Genomic DNA, 6125 nt, shown 5'->3' on the forward strand with positions numbered 1-6125 from the left:
CTTTCAGACAACTGAGAGATCACTTGGCCAGTGAAGCTCTGTTCTGAGGTGGCAGCTGGCTTCCAGCCCATGTTTCAGACTGCGAAGGAAACATTGCTGGATGGCCAAGGGACCAGCTCGGGCTCTGCTCCAGACAAGACAATGAGCAGGATGGTCAAAGAAATACCAAGGTAATTTCTCTTTCTACAGAGTGTACACTGCTGCTACTGTTTGTATTGGGGAGCAAGTAGCAATAATGCCTTTAACTGAGCTGCTAAGGCCTTTTAATGAAAACAGTATACCCCCCATCCCCCTGGCTCTTCTACTCTCAAATATCCCCCTTGCATCCTTTCAGCAGACAGTGCAAGACTTGTGGGATGTCAAGTAGCTCTGCCTTGTTGTGTGTGCAAAGCTGGTCTTCACTGGGAAACAGTGCTTATAGACAGGTGTGACTGCGGTAAGGCTCGGGCACCAAGACGCCTTGTTTAACTATAGAGGAGAGAGTAAATATTCTCCCATGCTGCCTCTTAGTGTAGCTCAGGGTCCTAATCTTGAGAAACCCATTACAAAGAAGAGATCAGCAAAGCATCAGCTGACTCCTAAGCCTTTGTTATCTGTTCACATATTGAAATCATCAAACGCATCCATTTCTTTAATTGAACAGTCTTGTAATGCTTCCTGCCCTCAGCTTTGTGCTACTTAATCCTCATTGTGTTTTTCAGCCTTTGTGGCACCTTCAGTTGACAGGTGCCCAGGGAAAGGGATCCCTTCTGCTCTTCTCGTTAGGGAGACTTTGGCAATTCTGTTGAGCTGCACTGAAACACAAACCAGACCCTTCCCTACATACTTCTCAGTGAAAAGGAACAGAGAAAGGCTGTCTCAAGTATTCACTCGGTGGTTATGGCACTGACATCGCACAAGGGACTCTTATGCTCAGATTCCTGGCCTGAATGAAAAAGAGCAAAACCTCCTACTTGTGCCTTCCAGATCCCCGTCGAAGTGCTCTACGTCCAGGCCCTGAAATCAGCGTGCTGCTGCTGTGCTTGTCTGTGTCCATCACAGTATTTAACTATTTATACCAAGTGGTTTCCTCCCCACAGGAGGCTGAAACAGTGCCTCCAAAAACATACCACAGAGTGGTGTGCCAATGTCACGTTTCCAACTACGTGCACACAAAACCCACGTTTGAAACATGATTTTCATACTGAAGGAGCTGCGGTGCTGAACTCGCAGACCTATTTCAAACGGCAGCGATAGCTTTGGGAGGCATTTCACTTCAGCTCTTGCTAGGAGCCAGCGCAGGCCAGCCTGCCATGCTTGCACTTCTTAGGGCGTCGTGACACTTTATCAGTTAAACGCTTCTACTGAAGGATGAATGGGTTGCACAATAAAATTCCCTCTTCTCTTCCCCTATTTTAATCACTGCCCTAAGTAGTTAGGGCAGAATTAAAAAAAAATACCTATTCCTGCTCTTTAGAAGGGATTTCTTTGCAGGAGTACTTGCTCTGTGTCTTTTGAAAAATTTTTTTTTTGTTTTTGACTGCCAGCATGCAGGAGAAATTCTACCATTCTAATGAGCCACAAATGTGCAGTTTTCCAAGTATCACTGATGCTTTCAGATGCCTCAAACCATATTCAGAAACTTCTTCGGTCATGTTGTGTTCATGTGGTGACCTGGAGATATGAAGAAAGTTCCTGCAGGTGATCAACAGAAGCAGATCTTAGCTGGGTCCCTCTCAGATGCTGGAAAATAGTTAATGCTCCCAGGTTCTTAAAAATACATACATGGAGTGTATTTAAGTCGTTAACTAAAGGGTAACTTTGTCGAGCTTTCACAGAACCCTTTAATCCACAGGTTCTCCAGGGTCTGGAGAGACAGTCTGAAAATTACCAATACAAAGAATAGCAATGAAGGCACGGAAATGGAAATTGCCACATCAGAGCTAGAAGTGCACGTACCTACACCATATTCTACAGGCAGCCCCAAGGCCGACGAGAGGATCAGAAATAAAGCCTGCAGACAGGAGGCCAGGCATGCTACTGATCCCTATTATTATGTGTAAAGGTGCTCTGCTGTATTCAAGCTGCTGTTTAGAATAACTTTTCAGAAAGATTAGATTTAGGGAGTGCTGTCTGTGGAGGCTTCCGAAGTTAGTGCGTTCAGGCAGCTGCTAGGAGACAGGAAAGAAAGCCAAGCTGTCACTTACCTAGAACAAACAGGTTACCTGTCACTAATCTGCTTTCCAAACAATTTCTGAATTAATTCAGTAAATCAACTTCCTAATTTACTGAAATGTATTATTTTACAATATTTACTTTTGAGCAAAGCCAAAAGAATATCTGTATGCCACCGTAGAAGAAAATTAAGTTCCCTAAGCCTACCTCTGTTGGTGCAGTATTGATTTGAACTACTAGACAAAGCACAAGCACTTCTGTAAGGTCTGATAGTACCTTTGTCCTGGTTTGGTAATGCAGTGGTTTGATTTAAAATTTTGATAGCGTAGCGGGACATAAACAAGGCTTTTTATGTGTACGTACTGTTTTGGTTTGGTTGTTTTCCTTTGTGAAGACTTGCTTGGAGTTCCAAGTATCCGCATGAGAAACAGAATTCATCCATGAAGGTCCAAGCAGCATGTTTTCCGTAACTGTATTTGCCACAAATGAGCAAGGCAGGCAAGTTTTGGCGCAGCCCAGCCTCTGCACTTCACTCTCTAGTGAGTTTTGTTTAGAAAAAGCCTAGAATGCTTAGTTTCAGAGCTGCTGGATGAAGTGCCTTTCCTTACTTTCTCTTGTGTGCGTGCAAGAACAGGAGAGAGAAATCCAGGGACTGATGTATGAAAAGGTGTTTTTCCTTGGTTTTAGGTAAGGTATCTGGAGAAAAACACGTACTACGCTGGATCTAATGAGCCCTCCCGAGGGGCCAGGCTATCGCCCTCTCCACTTGGAACACAGTTTGGCTGACCTTATTAAATATCTTTGCTTTCCTGCAGGAACTGTGGCCCAACGGCATTGGCCGTGAGTTAAGCGAGTGATGAAAGAAGAGCTGCTGATTTTTTGGACGTAATTTGGGGTGGGTTGCTTTTCTTTCTTCCCAGTGTGTAAGTGCTTAACATGGGCTTGTAGCAGAAGTCTGTTTCCTGGGGGTGATCAGTATATCTCGCTTTGAAATTGGGAATGTCCCAGGTGCCTAACACCTGCTTTTGGTTGTATATTGAGGCAAGTCACTCTTTGACAAAATGGACAGCTTGCTTAGCGCTGCAGGGCTACCGGCTGAGCTGCTTACCGTTACCACACAACGCCCGTAGGGTAGCCGGACCTCTTCTACTCAACGGCAGCAAGAAATCTAGTGGCTGGGGCACTGCCAGAGACGTGGAAGCTGGCTTCTGCTCTCAGGACTACTTGCGCGTTTTATCCTCATCTTTTCGTCTCGCCATCACCCTTGAGTAGGGCCGCACCAAGCTCTCAAAAACCAGATGAGTGCCATACTCCTCCTGCCCTCACGGACGTGTCCGGCTGCTGGTTTTTTGAGGCTGTTTTTTGGAGCCAGTCCAAGAACTCATGTTCCTAGATTAGAAAGTATTGGTGCTCAACTTCTCCCAAAGAAAAAGCTGGGGTTTTTTAATTATTATTATTATGGGTGCTTTGTAACCATACAAATTGTCGCAGCTTTATACTGCAATACAGTTTGAGTTTGAAGAAACCTACTTTAGAGCTATTGATACTTCTCCATTGCCAGCCAAAAATAAAGCACCCGAGAAAGGGCGTGATATTATAGTATGAGACATAGCCACAGAGTGACTGATGATAAAGGAAAGTCCAACTAATGTGTGCTGTGGGAAGTAACAAAGCTTTGTGTTCCAAATTGTTAACCCACAGCTAGAATTAACCTACTGGTAGGAAACAATAATCGGAATTTTATGTGAGTCAGTAACGGAGGGAGGAATTACTATTTTCATCAACTTTACGTAAAGACATGTAACTGTACACAGTTACATGTAACATCTTCCTTCATGAACGTGTTAATATACTTACTTTTTCTTCACTGAAACTGGAAGCACCCTTAATCCTACCATCAGTCCTGAAGCTGAGGTCTTGCTTCTTGCTCTGGTACTTACCCCCTCTCCAGGGTGTAGGACATGGGGTTTTATATGGTGTTTAAGTTGATGTCTTGCTGTAACATGATAGAGGTGCATGCTTGGGAGTACTCTCTTCTCCATCCTTACTAAGGGTTTGACTTCTGTTTAGGTACTGATGTTCAGCAGTAACTTTGCTTACAAAATGAGCTGTCAGGCACATGACCACGGGCTCTCACCTCTACTATCAGGCTGATTGCTTGCTAGTATGGTCCCTTGACCATGTGTGCTACTTAATGATCTGTGACTGTCAGCGCCTTGGTCCTGGGCAGCTGTCTTCTCCGAGAGCCCCACTGAATGCCCGAGAAGGGTGGTGAAAGAGCCGAGCGGTCTCTTCCTTCCCAGCTCGGGGTGGTTTTGTTTGCCATGAACTCTTTCTCAATGCAGTGGGCTGTTTATTAACGAACTTCGCTCCTCTCTCCTCCTGTGCCAGCTTGCTAGGACACTGGGGAATACCTAAGCAGGGAACTCGGTGATACATGCTGCTGTTTCTTCTGCCCTGACATGAGACAGCACCTTTCCACTATGGGCTGAGTTCAGGGAATCACAGGAGTGAGTAATTACAAGACCTAAGCCCTTAGCTGTCGTGAGGTGTGTCAGATTCCTGTGCTGCAATTTAATGCAACTTTTCAGAGGATATTCTGTGGCTACGCAGACTCAGCCCTTGCTATTTTAAGGGAAGTAACCTTGTCCCAACCACTTGCCACATTCAGCTATCTGACTTTGTTAACTGATTAGAGGTCATTATGATAAGAAAGGTTATATGGGCCAGATTTCCAGTTAGTTCATAAGATGTTCCAGCCCCATAGCTGGGTTCTGGCAACATCTTTGAAGAAAGAACGTGACATTTCTGCAAATACAGAAATACCGCTCTCCTCTCTCTTCACCTTGTAAACCCTGTTTTCTATTGGCTTGTCTTTTCTGCATTGATTCTCCTCCCCTCACACTCGGTGATTAAATGTTCTCTTCCCCAAACTTACTGTCTGCAGGGCCTTTCGCCTGGGCTCGGAGTCTGGACAAGAACATGCTGGAAACAAGCAGCCTTGCGCTGCTGTTCTGCAGCATACGAGCGGACAGAATTGCTGCGTTCTCCTCATCTTACACGCACGCTGTCGTGGAAGCAGATCCTGCAACTTGTTCTGCTCAGCTACAGGTATCTGTGCAAGAGAGGGAGGAGAGAGAAAAGGCTTCTGGTCTGCTCTACGTAGGATTCCTTTCACGTGAGGCATAGGTAGCCCTCAGGATAGGGAAGTCTCCCCTCTCATGGGGATCAAAACCTCCCTATGCTCCTGTACAGGCGTGTCAGGCCTCTACTACAGCGGCTCTCCCTGCAGGAACCAGACATCTAGCAGTTGGACCTCGCAGCACTGAACTTGCAACCCATTCACCCACAAGCTGTCTGTATTTTTCCAATAATTTTCTTAGGAAGAAAGAAGCTGAATCTCCTGAAGCAATTTGGATCAATTCTCCAACTAATACAGTTAAGTTTTTTGACTAATGGTCTTAAGATGAGTTATGTATAAAGTATGACTGTACAAATTTAAGAAGAAAAAAAGAAAAGCACTGAGAAGAATGAAGTAATTCTATTTTCTGCGTGCACGTGGTCCAAGGAGATGATACATCAAAGGATTAATAGCACAATGAAGAAACAGTCAAGTTAATCTTTGACACAATGAACTCCGGGTTTAATATACAACTCTAGGAGATAGGTGTTTAGTTTCTTAACTGTGTCCTGGGAGCCCATTTTCAGAAAATGGAATAAATCCGATTTCTCCAGGTATGTGTATAGCATATATTTGAGACCCAGCAAACGGATGTTTTCAGCCTCTGAAATATTCTGTGTTCCTTACTCACATTAAAAAAGTGAATGCATGAAAGCACGGGGTTCCCTTCGGCTCAGAACAAACACCATCATCTTGTGCTCTCCTTAAATAGAAAACGTAATTACAGAAAGCCACCAGGAGGCAGCATATTAAAACGTTTGTGCTATAAAATGATGTCCACAATTTAAAA

Source organism: Pygoscelis adeliae, unplaced genomic scaffold, assembly GCF_000699105.1.
Source record: "Pygoscelis adeliae isolate BGI_AS28 unplaced genomic scaffold, ASM69910v1 Scaffold31, whole genome shotgun sequence".
In the NCBI taxonomy this organism is placed as follows: Eukaryota; Metazoa; Chordata; class Aves; order Sphenisciformes; family Spheniscidae; genus Pygoscelis; species Pygoscelis adeliae.